This window comes from Vidua chalybeata, chromosome 1 (assembly GCF_026979565.1).
Source record: "Vidua chalybeata isolate OUT-0048 chromosome 1, bVidCha1 merged haplotype, whole genome shotgun sequence".
Classification (NCBI taxonomy): domain Eukaryota; kingdom Metazoa; phylum Chordata; class Aves; order Passeriformes; family Viduidae; genus Vidua; species Vidua chalybeata.
The window spans coordinates 81,771,266-81,791,255 of NC_071530.1; the positions used below are offsets into that span (position 1 = coordinate 81,771,266).

Genomic DNA, 19,990 nt, shown 5'->3' on the forward strand with positions numbered 1-19,990 from the left:
TATTATACTTTAAAAATGACTATTTTGGGATCATGGTGGGGTTTTTGGAAGAAGTAAGTGCTGCTGCTCTTGGACTATAAATCTGTGGTGGTTAGTTAAAAGGCTAAATGAACATTAACAGGTCCAGTCACTTTGACCTCAATGGAGTTAAAACAAGTAGCAGGGCAGGTTCAGTGGCTTTAAATGAGTTGTTATTATTAGTCAAATTCCTGCAAAACCAGATAAATGTTATGTCATTCTGTTTTGTAATCTTCATCCAGAGAACTCTGGCTGACTGGTGACTTCACATATTCTGGTCTGTGCTTTCCTGCTAGCAGTATGTTTCCTGTCCTGGCACTCGAGTCTCTGCATTTCTTCTATTTTGGCCTAAAGGAGTCTGTTCTGGTTATTTTGACTTTACCATGCCTATGGAGTCAGCCTGACAAACTCAGGATGAATCAGATCTACTGCTTATGTGATTTACATGTGCCTCTGTGTGTATGCACATGTCCACAGCTGTTCATGCCTGGGAGCTTGTGCTCAGCAAGGTGAAAACGAAGCTGGAAGTTAAGAGAGTCCAGGTACTACTCTGCTTCTGCTCTGCAGTGTGTGTTTGCAGGTGTCTGGCTGTTTGGGATGCATTTTTATGGGCTGGTTCTGTGGTCTCAAGCAGTGGTGACTGGGACATGTTCAAGGATGTTATTGAGTTTTCATTTGTTCTGCTTTCCCCCCCCCCCCAAAAAAAAAAAATTCCCTACGTTTATTTTATTTTGGTTTTATTCTGCCCAATATTGTGATTTGGAAAGCATATAAACAAAATGCAGATTTATTTTTTCTTTCATGTTTCTTATGCCTAGATTCTGCTCAATAATTGCCATCTTTCTATGTGCATTCTTTAGTCAAGCAAATAAGCTGGATTTAATGAGATCTTTTTCCTTATGCAAGGACCTCTTCAGCATGAAGAGAGAAAGATAAGTAGTAATATTTGCTAGCATATATCATAAGGAGAAATATTAGTGTTTGTAGAAGGTACACAAGGTAGTAGATTGCAGTTGCAACCATTCATCCTTGATTGATTCCTGAAAGTAAGATATATTTGCATAATGCAGGCATGTTTTGGAGGAGGGGAAGAGGAGGGAGAATATTTTTATCTTTTTATTCTTACTTTTGTTTTCCTCTCCCTTTCTTAGTTTTGATACATTTTCAGTTTTGACAAGATTTTCTTTCTTGCCAGATATCAACAAAAGCAGAGAATGTGTTCAGTAGCATTTTAATTAGTAAGTGAAGTTTACTTATATTTGTTCAGTTCTCCTGTGCATAGATGGTGAGTACACTGAAGTCTGGAAAAGCCCCATCTACCTGGTGTCCCTAACACTTCAACTTTAGCTTCACTGACATCATCCACAGTCACTTGGAGCAGCTTCCTTAATTCAGGTTGTCAACTTTGTGGAGTAAAAGCCAAGGCTGGCTGGTAAAATGATGTGGAGCTGGCATGTTCTTATCCCACTCAGTGTCTTTTTTTGTCTTGCGAGGTGAGCAGGGGTTGTCATTAGGTGCTGTGTGAAGATCCTGAGTGCCTGGGCAAACTCCCAGCTGTCTGGGTGAGGTGAGGCTCTGCTGTGGCACCCTGCCTGAGCAGTGCCGTGCAGCTGCAGTAGAAGTGGGAAGCCTCGGCGTGCAGACGAGCCATGGTGTCTAGACATGCTGTGATTGTTTCTTTCCTCAGTTCCATGTGGAACCAAATATCTTTTCAGGTGTAGCAGACAGATGTGGGCACAGTGCCTGCACCCATGCAACAGCAAAAGTGGAAACTGTGTGTGTGCTCTCTGTGGTGCCACCACCACATTCAGTCACACTGCTTGCTCATACCAGTGACTTCTGTACCGTATCCTATCAGCAGCAGGAGCCAGCCCTCCCATGTGTTTTGCTTTAAATCTTGTGATGATTTCTTGAAACCTTCCTTCCACTAGTATACATCTATGTCTATTTTTATGCGTTTGCAAAAGTCTCCTTGCTGCCCCATCCTTTTAAATTAGTGGGCTCCTGTGTTTGTCATAGAGAGTAGGTACAAACAGCTGTTTGGAAAGTGAGTTTGTCTGTTGCTTTTCCTGACCATTTTCATAGAAGTTTTTGTGTTCTACTGAAACTGATAGTCCATTCCAGTAGTCATTTTGAAAGGAAAGAGTGGGAGACAGAGGCATGAAGCAAAGCCACTCTAGCCTTTTTATTTTAGCAACTGATGCTAAACCAAAGCAAAAGTAAACTAAAACATGATTGCATACCTTCCAGTAAAATAATTGATGGGTTTTTTTGCAGTTAGGCTTCTAATTTTGGTGGCTTTATTTACAGTTTCTGTAAGACTGGTTTGGTGTGGGCTGTGTAGACTGAGTTAGCCTAATTTTAGCTTAAATTAGTGAATACTCAGGGTAGTTTCTGGTGTAATCCTATCCACAGCATGTACTGTATTGTGCTTGATGAGAATGCCACCACAGTCACAGGAGTAGCAGAGCTGCCATAGGAAGAAGTGTAAGGGAAGCAAGACCTGAATCTGTAGAAATCTTTTACGAATAAGTTTTTTTGTGTGCGTGCATGTTTTCCCTAAATCTGGGAAAGATGCTGCTTTCCAGTTTTGTTTAGGTAATTATTAAGATTAGAATAAAAGTAATATTACTCAAGCTTTTATTTTGAGCAAAATCTGATACACTTATGTAGAAATAAGAATCATGAAATGAGTGGTGGGGGAGCAGTGGGCAGGTTCAAGAGCTTATTGAAAGCACTAGTAGTGTTAGGCTTGTTTAGGAAAAGTGAGGTATACAGCCTTCTTTGTCATGTTTCAAAGTCTAATAATTCAGCTGCTCATTCTGGTGTAGTGAGTGCATACATAAATCACTAGCACAGTGCATCTTGGAGATGGGTTACTTGTAGTTGTCTGTAGAACTTACTGCATGTTATAATTAATTACTTGACAGACTGAATGTCTCAGAGTAGTTTGTCATCAACATGCGTGTAGTGACGGGTAGTTTGAGTGCTGAGGTGTTTGAGTATTCTCTGGTACTTAGTAGTATAAAAAGCAGAATTTGGTCCTCTTCCAAGTTTTAAATTTGTCCTTGCCTTTCTGAAAAGTGGGAGGCAAAGAAAAGGTGATGCAATGTCTTGCTGAAAATATAAGCTTCTCCTACCACCTTGGACTGTGAGATTGAAAGTGACTTTCTATCCTTTAGCTTTGCTTGATCCCTATGCCTTGGAGAACACCATCTAAATCTGCTTTTGGCAACTTCTACAGCAGAGTTTGACATCACTGAATTTCGTGGAGGGGTGTGTATATGTGCACATATGATATAAACAATATGATATAAATTCTTAATTTAGGATAAAATATGTAAATTATAATCTGAAGTACTTGATGATAGGGAGGATGGGATTCTTGAGAAATTTTGATGTGGTAAACATAAATCTGAATCTTTGTTGGCCAACCTGGAGAGTTCTTCTTGCTCCTATGACATTTCTAAACATTTCTATGGTTATGCATTTGGCAGACTTCCCGAGACTTTCATAGGTCAGGAAAGCATTGGGAAAAAAATCACAAACACTTCCAGTCATCTAGTACAGTCATTTCATGTAAGTGAGTAAACAGAGTGGAACAATGACTCCTTTTTTGCCTCATGTCTCTGTTTAGGTTCAAGGGTGAGCTGTTGATTGCTGGTGTATTTGTTCTGTTCTGTAGACGTTCACAATCTGGGAAACAAATGCTTTAATTGGACAGAGTGCTACTGTTTTTTCTTGTGAAGTGCCTTTTTCTTGAGGTGTTGAGAGCAGGAAACTGCTATGTGATTCCTGTCTTGCTGTTTCAAGTAGAGATAGCACTTGATTGATTAGCAGTACTTTCTTTGTTTCAATAAATAAAAAAGCAAGATAATTTTTTGAATATTTATGTTGTATTTGTTATTCCTACAAGACAGGTTAATGTCTTGAAATGTGCTTAATGATACATCTCTCTCAAATGCCTTTTGTATTGTTTTGAGATATTAGAGGGTAACAGTGTTTTTCTCTTGAACTTTATGTTTTATGTAAAGGTGGAAGAATACTGAAGTCTTACCCACCTCAATTTTGTTATGGATTTTACTCAGGGACAGATTTAAGTCCATGTAATAGACATGTTTAATTTAGTGGTGTTAAGGCACCAAGGCAAAATTTTGTAGTAAGGATTTTTCTCAAATTCATGTCTCATGGATTTTAATAATTCTGCAGCAAGTATTCCTCTTCTGATTCTCATCCCAAGCTGCCAGATATTTTAAAACATGATTATTTTTTTCTATCTCTGTCCGTTTGATTCTTGTTCACACTGTGTAGTTAAAGTGCCTTACATTTCTAATTTATTAACTTGAGAGACATGTTTTATGTCTACAATAAATGTCTGAGAACTGCTGATGAGCTGCCTCCTCAATACCTATTATCTCTCTTCTGTGTTTCCTTAACTCCTAGGAGCCTGTAAGGTAGACCCAGGACCCTACTTTGGCTCTGCACAAACCCTGAACAGAGGCAGTACATGATTACAGAGGGATGGTGACTAAAAGGTGTGTAAGAGACTGTGTTTTGTTCAGTAAGTAAATGATAATGTCATGGAGAGATGATACCTGGAAAAAAGACTTGTGATGTGACTTTGTAGACCATTACAGTTGTTCTGCCTTTCTCTTTTCCCTAAGGTAAGGAAATTCAACAAATGGAAATGGGAGGAATGAAAGAAACAGAACCTGCAATTCTCCTCTCTTCTTCCTGTCTTAAATTATGCTCAACCTCAAAAAGGGAAATAATGTAAAAAAGGGGATGTTTGTTTACAGTGACACTGAAAGAGTAACTGAAAGAGTAACTTGTTTGAAGGTGACTATTTCAAGCTGCTCTTTTGGAGGCTACACACAAACACTTACCATCAGTCTAAAAGCATCTTAGGAAAAGGAAGCCTGTATAGCTAAATGACCAGATAGAGGACTATTAAAAGCAAGAGGACATCTTAAAAAAAGCTGTGTCTGTGTTTAAAGAAGGAAATAAAACCAAAACATTCCCCTATCAGGCTAAACAGAGAGTTAATGAATGCTTTTTTCAACCACACCAAGAGCAGGACACCAGCTGGAGATTCTGTGTGGCCTGTGTATAATGACTCTGACAGGAACAATCCAAGCCATGGCAGAAAATGGAGTAATTCTTGTGTGTATGTGCTCACCACTGAAAAGTCTGGAGTGGTTCCTGTTTTGGAAACCTTTTCGTGGGAGTTTTAGGAGATTGCCTTTCTGGAGCAAATTTAATGTTCTCAATTTAACAGGTCCAGATGTAGTTTACTCAGTTGTTTTAGGAATGGTAGAGTGAAATAGACCAGCTACTGACTGCGGCATGCAGCCCCTTTGCTTTTAAGTGTCTCACCAGCTGAGTACCTGAAGATATCTAATTTCATACCATATTTCAGAAAGCTTTCATGTGGACTCAGGGAGTCTAAAAACCAGTGAGTCTCCTGTTTAAACTGAGTGGATTAATTAAAAAATTAGATTAGTATCTCTGTTTTAGAGAGAACATTGAGAATGACAGTGGAGATACTGATAAAGGATTGATTTCTTTGAATAAAAGCCTGATTAAGAGGATGTCTGAGACCTGGTGAAGTGGTTAATATTAGCCTTCAACTGCTTGAAGGATGTTCACAAAGATGATGGAGCCAATGTTCCTAGTTGTGGCAAACCAATAGCAAGAGGTTAACGTACACAGATGGCAAATTGAAATGTTCTGATTGGACGTTGTAGGTAAATCTTTTTCCGTAGGAGTGTAGTGCAGCACTAAATAAAACATGGGTTTGTGGTGGGGGTGGCACCTCTCCTAGCGGAGCTTTCAAGTCTTAGTTGTACAGTGCTATGGCTGACCTGATCTTCTGCGGCTTTTAATGGCTAGCCAGACTGTCTGACTGGAGGACTCACAGAGATCTTATCTAGCCAGTGTTTTTGTGATTTGAAGTCAAATCACAGAAATGGCCTGTGGTCTTTGAAGGAGACAACTGGCCTGCAGGTGAAAGACATCACTGGATGTATTTTTCTACTTAAATTATGAAAATTTATTTTATATTCAAAGTTCTCTTGGAAATTTTTTTAAGGAACTAAACAGGCACAAGTTAAGGAGGAGGACTGCAAACTGTGTTAATAATTGTTTAAATGGTAAGGAAAAAGGTTCAGGGGAAAAGTGTGTTGGAAATCACCAGTGGATTCCCATAGATAGCTCTGTGAGTACCCAGGGGTATTTTCATATTCATAAGTGACTTGGGACAAAAGTGTGGTGACAAGGTTTATTTCTAAAACTAAGTTTTACAGGACAAAAGAAGGTAAACAAGAAGGGGGCAGACTGAAACAAACACAAAAGAACTGTATAAAACCAAATGGCCATTAAAATGATGGAAGAAATTCAGGATCAGTAATGTTAAAGTATTTTGAGTTAGCTTGAGGTCTTGGGACTATAACCAGCAATTTATTGAAAAAATCAGCTCTATATTTTAGTAGCAATCAGGAAGAAAATTTATATCAGGAATTGCTCTGAGAGGAGAGAAATTGCAATATTAGACCACTTTCTAAATCTGTAAAGTGTTTGTGTCTTAAAGATGGTGTGCTGTCCTGGTCTTCTCATCTCAGAACAAGTGGTGTAGAACAGGAAAAGTTTCAGAGAAAGGCAACAAAAATGAAGAAGTGTAGCAGAATGCAGAAGACATCCATGGAGCAGCATCCATGCAAGAACAACTAACTAGATGAGAGTTTCCAGACTGGAAAGGAGAGAATGGCTAGGTGCTAATGCTAGGTGTTTATAAAATTATAGGAGCTCTGAGGTGAGTGGATTGGAAATGAATACTCAGTGCCACCTAATTTTGTATTAGAAGAGAGATGAGGTGAAACAGGCAGGAAACAGTTTTAAAGCTAGGAAAAGAAGTGTTTTGTTTTGGTGTTTTTTTTTTTTTTTTGTTTTTTTTTTTTTTTTTTTTTTTTTTTTTTTTTTTTTTTTTTTTTTTTTGCATAGTGTGTAAGTTCTGAAATTCCTTGCTACAGCATGCTGCACATGCTGCATGGGTATAAAGAGCTTCTGAACAAATATGGAAAATGAGGTGGTGGAAGAAAAAAAAAAAAGAGTTGATAAACAAAGGTGCTATCCCTGGGTAAGAAAGATACTGAGCTGCAAATTATAGAAAGTATGAAGTGTTCTGGGGAGAGTGGAAGAGAATTCTTCTGTGTGGCTGCTCTAAACATCTGCTCTTAGCTGCTTCTAAAGACAGAGTAGTAGGTCAGGCTGGGTGTTTTGTCTGAGTTGGTTTTGTCATTTCAGTTGGGCTAAACAGCCAGCCTGACCCACTGTGGTGGTTCTTCAATGCTACTTTATAAACAGTAAGGTTGCAGGGTGCAGTCCCAGAAGAGGACTCTGTTACTAACACTATGTTAAAAAATGCTAAGCTGTTATGTAATTTGAGGTCTCCCACAGAGCTTGGAGCCTTTTCCCTCATTGCAGGATAAATGCTTTTAATCTTATTTTGGCACTTGATAAATTACAATTAAATTTGTTTTAATATGTTCAAGCTGTTTCTTTGAGAGTTCAATTCTTAGTCCAAAAATCCCAGTTTTCTGTTTACCCTATTTCGTGTACAGTCTGTAGTGCTTGTCAGGGAGTGAGGAATTAATTACCAGAACACCTTTTCTCAATCTGTGAGTTCTAGTGACACCCATTTTGGTATAGAGGCAGCAGACTTCAAGGGGAGAGATAAGATGAAATGGCAAAGCCTAAAGGAAGTACAAAGAGAATGAAAATACACTGATAAATTTGGAGATACTTTTGTGCTTGCGAATTAGCTTGAGAAGCAAAGTGTTGGAGTTATATTATCATGATCAAAGGGGAAAGGCTACGAGTGACAGCGTTTCATAAGGATAGCAGTTGAAATGGCTGGAACAGATAAGGTTACTGGAAGGAAGGTGGTCATGGGAGAAGATCAGAGGAAAATAGGTAAATTGATCTTGAGGAATTGAATGAAGAGATGTAAACAAGGTTGAGGAACTACTGAATAAAGTTCTGAAGACTTAACAGAATTTTAGGAGCTTAGAGAGAAGCGGATACTTGGAATGAAAACAGCAGTATGCTTGGTTTTCCATCAGTGGTTTATGCATGTGAGATGGATGGATATCCATGTAAGTATTAAAGAGTATTCCAACTTCCCGTACCAGTATGTGTACTTCCTCTGGGAAGCTTTCCAAGGGAACTTGAAATAAAAAAAATCTGAAGGGGAAGATTTTTTTTTCATTAGGTCAGAGAGGTTAGTTGCTCTTGGCAAAAATGTATTTTGTTAAAACAGTAGCAAAAATGAATCTAAAGAAGCTGAAATGGAGACTGAGAATTTCTAAGTAACATGGCCAAGACTTGCAAAGACAGAAATTATACAAAAATTTCAAATAGTAATGTACAGTCCTGAGGAAAGAGCATTTTTCTTACAGGAAGAGGGGATACAAAGGTGTGGGTTTAGATATGGATAGATGGGAATTGCAGAATAAGAACAGTTAAAAAGGAAAGAAGAAGAACTATATAACATAAGTCATTACTAATTTAAAGTAATGCTTAGGTCAGCCATTTCTCCTAATTCTTTGACCTCATCCATTTATGAAGAAAAGTTCTTCTTCTTGGGCTTCTGGCTCTTCTGGTGACTTCCTTGTGGCACTGTGTGTGTAGTGATGAGGGTTTCCCTTTGTGCAGGACATGTGGAATTTTAACAAATGAAACATAACAATGAAAAGCTCATTAGTAGTAGTTGTTCTTTGTTACAAGGAACCTGCATTGTTTCAAAGCAGCAGTAGCAATTTCAGAGTCAAAGGAGCTTCATTCTCTTTCTGCAACTTTGTGCCTGGTGTGTAACATAACTGCAGATCACTGAGCTGCAGACAGCTTTGTACTGAAGTGATGAATTGTGCTGTGCTTGAATCTGCATATGAGGTGAAGAAGGATCAGGGAGGGATGGATGAGGTCATTGTGCCTAATGGAAGACTGCTTGTTTCTTGCTGCAGAGAATGAGACTCTTCCCATTAAAGCCAGTTAAATCTCTAAGATTAATGGCATCTAGAAGCAGGGTTTTAACACCGTGTGTGAAACTAAATGGTGTTTGATTTATAATTTTAATCTCTCTGTTTTTTTCTTATGCTTAAAATTCTAGTTAGGGGTAAAGTTCAGCTTCCCCCCCCACTGGCACAACTGCCCTCCTTCAGGACACACTCCTTGCTACTAGATAGAGATGCTACTTTTAATTATTCCAGATAGCTCTTATTTGCCTAAAGTGTCATGGGATGCTTTCTCTTGTGATGATTGAAAATGTCATAAGAATTTGTAGAAAGGGGCACTGTTTTGAGACCTTTTGAGCTGATTCTGTTGATCCATGTTTGGTGGATTTATATTTTTTTTTTTCCACATGACAGAGATTTTAATACTTGCAGTGTGTGCATTAAAATACGTATAATCTGTTTGCTCTGGAAGCCCTTTTGGCAACACTGCTGAAGCAGTTTGAATTATTTTTCACTCGGATTCAGATTGTATCTTTATAAAATGTGGTGAAATCCAGTGCTGGAAAACATGCAAGATTGACAGCCCTGGAAATTGAAATCCCTCTTAATCCATGTACTAGCTAGCACAGCCTAGCTGGAGCAGACTCTCTATCTTGGCAGCACGGCTCATGCTTAACCTGATGAGATGACCTCTGTTTCAATTATTTATTGTTTACAGAACACTGAAGGTTTGCAAAGATTTTTCACAGTAAAAGCAACGTGTTTCAATTTCTCTTTTCAACATCTTTCTATATGATGTGTTTATTACAGTATAAATGCCAGTTTGTGTCTTTCAAAAAAAGCAGAGCTGTGAACTCTGTCCTGAATTTCTTCTATAAAAGAATTGTACGGTTGTATTATTAGTTGTAGCAATTGGTAGGGCTGTAGTGAAAGAAACAGAATGCTTCATGGTGACATTAGCAATTTAGGCTTTCTGTTAGATTGCTCAGCAACTGTCTCATCAGCATCATGGTGAAAGTGGCATGTAACAAGAGAAAGAGTTGGCCATGTATGAAAGGACAGGGGGAATTCGTTCCTGTATCCAAAGTGTGCACCTCAGAGAGAGTCCCATCCTTTCTTTGGGGGGAAGCATGCTGGGGTAGAGCATAGCAACCACATCATACTAGGAAGTTTGGTATTACTCTTTGGTAAGTTGAGTATCATTCTCATGTTAAATGTCTGTCTTCTCAAGTTACACCTTTCCTAACACTACCAGAAATTGCCAATTTTTACTTGGCCAGATGCATACAATATTTGCAAGTTTCCTTGTTTGGTGTGGTTTTGGTGTGGAGTTTTTTGTGTCTCCAGTCCCTTTTCTTTTTGACCGTCTCTAGATCAAATCCTGCATTTATTATTGCATAAAGTACCCAGTGGAAAGGCATTTCATCCTCAGCATTTTCCCTCTGGGATCTTTATTTTGAATTCCAATAGATTCTGTAGACCCTTCTCATACCTGTGATATTTGTATCTGTTTGCACCACTGCTGTATAAAGTGTCATTTTTATGCTCTGACTTTTCAACACCACACCCATAGCAAAAGGGAAGGTTTTATTTGTAAAATATTTTATTGTACTTGTGTTTTACCTTGTGTCATTAGTAGACACCATTTCCAAGGATTCCTTTTCACTTGTTTGTTTAGTTTTTTTGTTTTGGTATTCCTTCAAGAGCTTTGATCTTGGACTGTTGTCCTGGAAGTATATTTAACAACATGTCTTTCTGTAGCAATATGCAAATGACATCTATGCAGAGACTTAGTAAATAAAGGAGAAAGACTGTAACTGCAAAAAGGCTTACAGTAGAAGAGAAGAGATGGAGACTTTGAAAGTTTAATATTGTAAGAGCATTTTTAGTATCACTGTCAGGTGAAGAAAAGAAATAAAAGCAAATGCAGGAAAGGAAAGGTAGTGTTTTAGCATTTTATTGGTGTTTACATGAATAACCGTCCTCTGCTGATGATAGCATGTTTTGGTTACCTTAAAAAGGAGAGGAACTGAGCTCTACATAGACTTGGAGGATGAGGGTGGATAGGGGAGCACAAAAATGGGTAGAGGCCCTACTGTATACATTTTGGGGGTGTGTATATATAATATATATTTTTGGTTGTCTTGGGCAGCACTAAGGATCTTGGAGACTGCACACCATCCAGCCTTGGCATACAATGAAGGAGCGGTCAGGAAGTTACCCTTTAAGCAGCTGTGGGAGTTCTAGAAAGATTGAATACAAACCAACCAGCCCAAGATGGAGCTGTGAAAGTTTAATATTGTAAGAGCATTTTTAGTATCACTAAGAAAGCTGAATCTGTGCCTTTACTGTTAGTAAAATCTAAGCCAAGATGCAATCATCCTATGTGTTTCTATTCAGGGGCTGAAGGTGACCTTGACACATTTGGTGTCTGAAGTGTAGATTCCTCAAAAGGAGCAGTCAGAGCTATGTTTCAGTGTATACAATCTGTGCATACATACTGTATGCTTATAAGATTCCAAAGTGATAAATGAAAAATGATGGCTACAAAGCTACCAAAGTGATTTTGTATATGATGGAGACATCAGTGACACTTCATGTAATTTAGTCTTTGACTTATGAAAGCTGTCAGCCACTGAGAAACCATTGGGATAGATGTCACTAAAGAAATCGAATTTTCACAACATTGTTAGGTTTTTGGGTTTTTTTAATGGAATAGATTTTTTTCCTGAAAGCTTATAAATGGAAATAATTAAAAAAAGCATTATCATTAAGAATTAGATAAACCATGGAAATCAAAGTAATCTAAATAAAATAAGAGGATTTTTCAGGCTGGGAAAAATAGGGTATATTTATTATTTTTGAGACACAAATACACAGAGCAGCACAGTGTATGCTCTGAAGAAAACCCACAAGAGGCTTTCCTTTATTGAAACAAGTATGTCAAGAGCCATTCATTCCTCATTTAACTTTAGGCTATTTGACATCTCCTTATTTGTTGTTTGACATCTTCATTGAGAGCATTACACCAGATAGTATATGATTTCTGTTGTGACAAGTTTTGCTACTTTTAAACAGACTTAAAAATAGAACTTAAATTTTTAACTGTTGTGTTGGAGGAAGAAAATAAAGTTTTGATTTGTTCTCTTTAGAAGAACTTTTTCTTTCTCTCTTTTTTTTTTTTTTTTTTGGTGCTGTGATACATTTTAGGATCTAGTAAAAAATAAGCAAGTTTTATTGACAAGGTGCAGGGATGTTCCTCATATGTGTGAAACCTGTGTATGTGAATACATGGGATCTTGAGTATAAGCATTGTAGTAATAAAGAATTTGGCCTTTTGTTTTGCAAACTCTGATGGTTTGGATATTTTAGTTATAGAATGGTCTTTGAAAATCTTTGTACCTTCCATTGTTTTTAATTTTACCTGATTTATTTCAGGAAAGGATTTATTAACTTGATATTTCACAGAAACTTTAAAATATCTGTATCTTACTTCAGCTTTTAGTGAGTAACTAAAAATGTGGGTGAACTTTCAGAAAGATCAAACAGAAACAAATTTTTTTCCTTCTGGCTTCTTATTCCAGTATTCTAATAGCTTTGTCAGGGTTCCTGTGTTTCTGATTAACATCTTCAGAAGACAGAACTGATGCAGAGGGGAGCTGTCTGATTTTTCTGTTGCAGTTCAGTTCTGAATCAGAGATCTGTATGCAAGATCTGATACAGAAGAGTGTCATTTGGATTGGTGGAACCCCCTTTGCTTATCGTCAGTCATGGGAGTGAATCATGGCATTAGAGGAAACATTAAACACAGCTTTCAAGTGTGTGTTAAATCTTTGTAAGTGTGTGGTAAAAATCTTGTTGATCTATAAATTATATAATTCATCATCTTTGCAGTGATAGTGTTAAAGGGCAACAAAGTGAGGTAGCAGCCTACTTGCCCCTTATGCAATCTGCTCTGGTGGGAGGTGTCTCTGCCTATGGGACTCCATGACCAGGGTTGGACCTAGATGATCTTTAAGGTCACTTTTAACCCAAACCATTCTGTCATTATCTGATACTAACTGTGTATTATCTGTACTAATTTGCATAATCAGTGCAGACTGAACGGTTTGATGGTTCAGGCCACTTATCCTATTGGATACTCTATTGCTTATCCACCTGGTGAGAGAATCCAGAAGCTTGGTGAGACACCTGTGTGTTTTGAATGCTGATCTTGATAGAAAAGCTACACATAAATGAATAGGTGGGGAACAGAAGTGTTCTCTAGCAGAGATGTGGGATGGGAGCTCTGAACTGCGTTACCTCTCCTTGTCCTTCATATCAGTCTCCTAAACCTTGCTGTCACTGAAGCCATTGCTGTCAAGGCAGAATATATTGGTTATTGACAGAAAGAAACAAATCAAAAGCTGGTAATTAGGTGGGAGCTGAGAGGAGTTGGGAGTCTGAAATGCATTTGCAGATGGGGCCACTGGGCTGAGTCGATTTGCCATAAAAGTTGTGCTCGCCTCCACTGTATTTTGGTTGTCTTAGCCATGACCACCCTGCATTTGCTGAGAAGTGTTTATTTAATACCCAGTGCTCTTTAAAACTGTACCAAAGAACTCTAGACTGAGCCCACTGCAAGAAGATGAAGTTGCCTTTATTATCTAACTGGAGCTGGCTATCACAATAGTAATTCCATGACACTTTGGAGCTCATCCAGCAGTTCTTTAAGGTAGTAACTGCTTTAATATAATCTTTATTTTGGAAGTTTGCCTAGTATTAATGTCCAGAATACCCACTAATAGTTTTGTTTTAACAGTAAAATTTTGTCCTTTAGATTGCTGATTCATATTTAAAATGTATTATATTAAGTTTCTATGAAAGCTAAATACCAGGTACCTTTATATAGTACTTTTATATAGTAATACACTATGTCAAGTACTTTTATATAGTAATACACTGAATGAGAGAGAACTGTTTTAAGTTGAATATAATTTTTTTAAAAAAACCCAGCTATTTGAAATTGCTGTATCACTGCCTTCCTTCTGGTTTCTCTTTACATCCATGTACAAATTTTGGCACGTTTTTTAGTACAGTTTACAAATATAAAAAAGTATGTCCAGATGGCTACAGCAATAATCTGTGATGCGATTATCTTCTTTTTTAATTATTCAACACAAGTGACTCCAATCTGTGTTGCCTTTTCCCAATTTATATGGAATGCAACAGCTAAGTTTGCATTACTATTGCCTCTTTTTTACCTGCTTCAATTAACTTTGCCTTTGTTTGAAATGACTTTTTGTACATCTTCCAGATTAGACAAAAATTTTTCATCCAACTCTAACCTTAATCTTCCTCATCCTCTACTCACATGATGTGACTTCTTTCTTCCCAGCTTGTTTTTCCTGTGGTTATCTCAGTGCATTGTCATCTGCTGCACTGCTGCATTGACTTCCTCCCACTCCTGAACTTGTGCTTTTAGTTCAATCAAGCCATATTTCTAAATGGGCTTTTTTGGTGTTTTTTTTTAGGTTTTTTGACAGCTATCAAAACACAAGCTTTTGTAATTTAAGAGTATTTTATATGTAGTGAAGTTTCAGCACATTGTTAATGCAGATTTAGTCACAGTTTTATTTGTACTTGTGACTCTGGTCCCACATAGATTCCTAATTCTCATTGGTGAAATTTCAAAATTCACTTTCTCTGTGAGTGAAAAGCTTGTATGAAAGCAGTATGAGACTCAGACTGTAGCAGAAAATGGAAACATGGCTGCGCTTGGTCAGAGGGGCATCCAGCCCAGCCTCTGGTCTTAGTCAGGAGCAGACAGCACATGGCTCAGGGAAGAGGGTAAGACCACAGCAAGCAGCTAGTGTGGTTTTTCCAGAACATTGTTTCCATTTCAGCTCAGGAAGTTCCTGAATTTCATGCTGCAAAATGATAGTTTCTAGATATTTTATAGCTATCAATGGGTCCATTTTCTGAAGGTCTTCCTGACCCTGTTTTGAAACACTGTAATTTTTTAAAATGAACAGGGCCCTGTTGTACAGACTCTGTTTGGAACTGCTATTACTCTCAGCACTTGAAACTGTATTTGTACTACAGAACAGCTTGTGTTCTATGTTGTTGATGGTGTTGACAGTCTGTTGGGCCCCAAGAAAATGTGTTTGGTTTGCCAATAATAGTACCAACTGGAAAAGGAGGAGGCAAGTGTTGTGTAGAGAGAAAAGAGAAGATGAAATGCCGGGCTATATGTGTTGATCTCTTATTTGCTACAGTTTTTCCTTCTCCATTTCCTTTTCCTGCCCTAGCTGACACTTTTGGCCTTTCCTGGATCATTTTCTTTCACTTCATGCCTTTCCCTTGTTAAACCTCTTCTGTTTCTTCTTTCAGTTTTCACACTTTTATTTGCAAAAATCATTACCATTTCATTTTTTTCCACTATTTTGTAAAAGAAGAACTTTGCTGGCTTTGTAGTTTGTCTGAGGTAGAGAATCCTTCCCTTTATTGCCTTGTTTCTGATGGCCAGTGTAAGGATTGGAGTTCAGTGGATGTTCCAAGCACTGCATGGGGAAAAACTCTCTCAGACTGGAACAAGGCACTAGATATGAGTGGAAGAAAACTTTAAATAGGAATCTGTGTCCTGGGAGGATATCAAAAAGGCTGAGGATCTAATGGATAGCTAAGAAAATAGAAGGTATTTCAAAAAAAGTGCTGAGATTTTATTGGAACTTGGGCCTAGTCTGTGCTGATTTGACTTTATTCCTACCCCTAAATTGCCTGTGGTTCTCGTCTGCGTGATCCTACTGGGTTGGCCTGTGCTTGCTCAGGGAGCTGAGATCCACTGGCTTCACACCCCACTGATGAGGCAGAGAAGCCCACAATGTGATAATTGAGTTTTGAGGTGTTGTTACAAACTCCTGACTTCACTCATACTCATACACTCAGTGTTCTTGAAGCAGTGCTTCCTTTGCTGAAATCACAAATGTCAGCTCTATGAGAAGTGCTGGGGAAATAGCTTTGATGACATATTCTTGTTTTATGACTTGTCACCCTTAGCTACAGATATTAGCTGTCTTTTGGCAGAATGTCACTATGAATTCAAGGACTGATTTTTGACTGTGCTAGTCAATGACAGCTGATGGCTGTCTGCCTCTTGCAGAACTTAAAATTTGTGCCACGGCAGAAATGAATGACAGTATTAAAAAAAAAGTTGAAGGAACTCAGTAATCATTTTTTAATTGAAGCTGACTCTCACTTTATGCAAATACAAATTAGAATATGCTTCTCTGCTGCATAGTAAAGAGTCTGCATTGCTGGGTCCAGTGATGACACTTGATGGTGTATGGCTGGATTATTTCACTGAAGAAGATCTGTAGCTTCCAGTCTCATCTCAATGTTTAGTGAGGTGATCTTTGAACTATTGCTCTAAAATAATTGTGTATCTGAGTGATATGCACATTGTTTTCCTAAGAGTAGACTGAGTACGGAATGTATTTCAAAGTATTCTATAAATGTTTTTCTGTATAGGTTTTGGGTTTTTGTGCATTTGACAGGAAACAGGATGCACTACAGTAAAAACAAGTACTTGGGGTTTTTTTTTTTTTTTTTTTTTTTTTTTTTTTTTTTTTTTTCTATTTTGAAAGAGCCCTCTTGATGCCTGCTTCTGGCCTCCATCCCTTTTTCCTTCTGAGCTCCAGGGCTTGTTATTACTGGTGAATTGAGCGCATGCACATTGCCTTAGAATTTAACTATTTTTTTTGGTGGCTGTGGTGACAGAGTCTTTTTAATGTATTCTTTTCTCTAACAATCTTCTTATCAAATGTTTTGCGTCAGTTTGTGGAGTTTGGCTTTAACAAGTGAAGAGGAATTACAGAAAGAGGCACTGAGCTACATTGCAGGGGTATTCATGATGCCCTCCTTCCTGGTTTGTCTACATGCTTACTAGTGATACACAACAGTGTGGCCTTTTTTTTAGTGAAGAGGAAACAGCAGTTCTCCCCATTTTTCTTGTCACTTGCAGCAGCAAGCGTTCTCTTCTTTCACTAAATTCTAAAAAAGGTACCACTAGCAATATAGTAGAAAAACTAGGTATTTTTTCATAAAATTGTCATGACCACAGATGAAATAATTAGTACTATTTTAAAGTGTGTGCAGTAGCAATATGGGACAACGTCTTTCTTTGTACTCATAACTCTGTTCTAATGAACCCATAGAATGTGCAGTTTGTTTCATTAGTTAAATACTTTTTTTCCCAGGCTTGTGTTAGTGCAAAAAGGTCATCTGAAGTAGTTACTTCACATGAGCAATTTTTTTCCCAAATCTTTACTGTTTTGCAAAGATGTGGAGCAAAGTGCCCAGGGCAAGTGGAATGAGTCTCCAGCAACAAATTACATGAGCAGCCTCTGCAAGAGTAAACACTGGTGTGCATGTAAAGAAATCCCAGATCTGCTTGTGAATGCCTGTACCCAGAAGCAGTCCTGAAATTGCCATTTTTTAAACATGCCAAACCCTGTTGTTTTTACACTTATATTGACATAGACTCACTTCATCTTTCACTAAAAGTGTAGTTTAAAACTGTTACTTACAGAATTAGCAAAGATAATTATTTGAAAGCATCTTTGCTTTGGAACAGCTGCAGCTAGTGTGGCAACTTTTGCATACAGTGGCTTATTTTGATTGAACAAAGGAAAATGTGGTTTATAATTTAGAGGTAAATTGTACTTCCAACACAGTGTACTTTAACTGATCTAGAAATTTTCACATCCTGATTATTTGACTGTAAATATATGACTTCAGTGCCTGGAGGGACTAGTCTTTAAATGAATCTGCTTGGACCTAGCAGTAGCAGTTACTTGCTTTGCATGCTTAGCTGTGCACACTTTTTCTCTTTAGCAAGAGGTGTCTTTTTTTGGTTCAGCTGAAACAGAAAATCTTGAATTGCTGAGGTTTTTTTTATCAATTACTGTTGTTGGAAAAACCAAAGGCTACATTTGTAAAATAGAATACCTTTGCCTAATGGGCTTCATTCATCTTTATATTTCTTATAGGCAAGCTGGATCAAAACAAAGGGAATGAGGGATAGAGTAAGTGCCCAAGACCCTTTACATACAGGAATAAAATAATATATTGAAATAAATTGCATCTTACAGTGCTGCTTATTTTGCTTTCTTTTTCATTTTGCATCTTCAGATTGTTTTACAAAGTTGTAAAATGGAATTTGTTGAAAGTCTGAATAAAGGTCTCTGATAGAAAAGTTGTGCAAATAACAGGTCAATGTGCAAATATTTGGCAATAGTTAAAAAGCTGGTCAGTGTCACTATTTGGATATATGTTTTGAAGAGTTTTGACCTGACCATTATTATCATTGTTGAGAGAGATTTCCGTATGGAAATCATACAGAAATCAAGGAAACTGGCTGAATCTTTTCATGTTTAGGGTTCTCTTGGATTTGTCTTGTCTTGTCATATTGCTTCAGGCTAGCTATCCTTTCTTAGCATGAAAGGTGCACTGTCAGTAAAGAGAGGGGGTGATTTCAGGAAAGATTACTTTGTCTGCTTCAAGCCTTCTGACTTGTTGCAGTGCCTCAGGTCAGTGTAGTGTGCTTCCACAGGCTCACTCTTACAGCTGCAGTCTTGGGCAGCGATGGACCTGGTGCAGTGGTCCTTACTCAGGGATGCACAGAAGGGAGCAATCTAGCCCGTACAAGGTTGGAAAAAGGTTCGGTTTTGAAGTCTTTTCTAAGGTGTCTGTTCATTGCTTTATGCTGTGGGTATATGTTGAAGGTGTGTGTTTCTTGGGAGGGGGTTTAACTGTATTTTTTGCAAGGGTTGGGATTGTATGGGTTTTTTGGTTCTTGGGGGAAGTTTTGTTCGGTTGGTTTTCCTTGGTTTTTTTTGTGTATCCATAAAAAATACATTTTTTATTTTTTACTCTAGCAGTGTATTAAGTGCAGTCTCCAGACTTCTTTCTCCTTCCATGCATACACTAGTGTAGTGAAATGGGTAGAAACTTAAAGAACTTGTGATGAGGTTTCTATCTATTGCCTTGATTTACTGTTCTTCTGTCAGTTAGGGCCTCTGAAGATTCTCCTCTGAGCTGCTGCAAGTAAGCTTCTCTTCACAGTTCCCTACAATAATATATTTAAATTAATACATCAAAAATGATTAATAGACTTAAATTAATAGAATAGTGCAATATACACAAAGAACTAGAGGTTGAGGTAGAGAGAAGTTTAGGCTGTTACTGGTTTTTTCTGAGATACATGGTCAGAAGTGTATTCACACCTTTTTTTTTTTTTCCTCCTCCTTTTTCCTTGTTTTTGGATATTCTAAATGAGAGAGTTTCCTGTCTCAGTTTTTGCCATGTGAGATACATGCAGTGAGAGGAAGAGTTCAGCTAGTAAGAAAAAAAGTCCTTGGCCCCAAAATTCTTCCACAGCATGTCTATAGCATGCAAACAACTGTGTCAGAGACCACCTATGGCATATAAGTAGTCAGTCATGATAGAGAATGCTGCTTGGATTTAGAGGCCAAAGAAAGGTGGTGTTGTGAAGGAATCTTTGTTTCTGCTGCTGAGTTTTGTTCACAGGGGACAAGTGGGAGAAGTCCTCTTGATACCTGCAGGGTACAAGATATCAGACCTGTTAACATTTACATCTTAGACCTTACTAATACCACTATTAGTCCCATGAAATTAAGTATCCTATTTGTAATGGAAACCAAGGCATCCATACCTATGTGTGTATTTAATATTTGGATGAAGGGTGGTGGTTTTTTTCTTTCTTTCTGGAAAAAGAGGATTATCTTTTTGCAGTGTTTGCTGAGTTGAGCTGTTTTTTTTGAAACTTGGCTGGGATATGGAAGCCTGGTTTTTTAAAGACCATGGGCTTCATTTACAGCCAGAGAGAGAAAAAAAGCTGTGATTTCAGTACAATTGTTTCATTTTGTTAATGTTTATTTTCTTTCCATTATATTCACACA

General features: G+C 37.8%; 1 protein-coding gene across 1 annotated transcript in view; it reads left to right on the forward strand.

The window, feature by feature from the left end:
* SEMA5A (semaphorin 5A) overlaps window positions 1-19,990 on the forward strand; it is a 312,339-nt gene that overhangs the window by 76,057 nt on the left and 216,292 nt on the right. The window contains exon 2 of the mRNA XM_053950747.1: window positions 4,462-4,553. The gene's annotated coding sequence lies outside the window, so the exon portion shown is untranslated. The remainder of the gene's footprint in view (window positions 1-4,461; window positions 4,554-19,990) is intronic.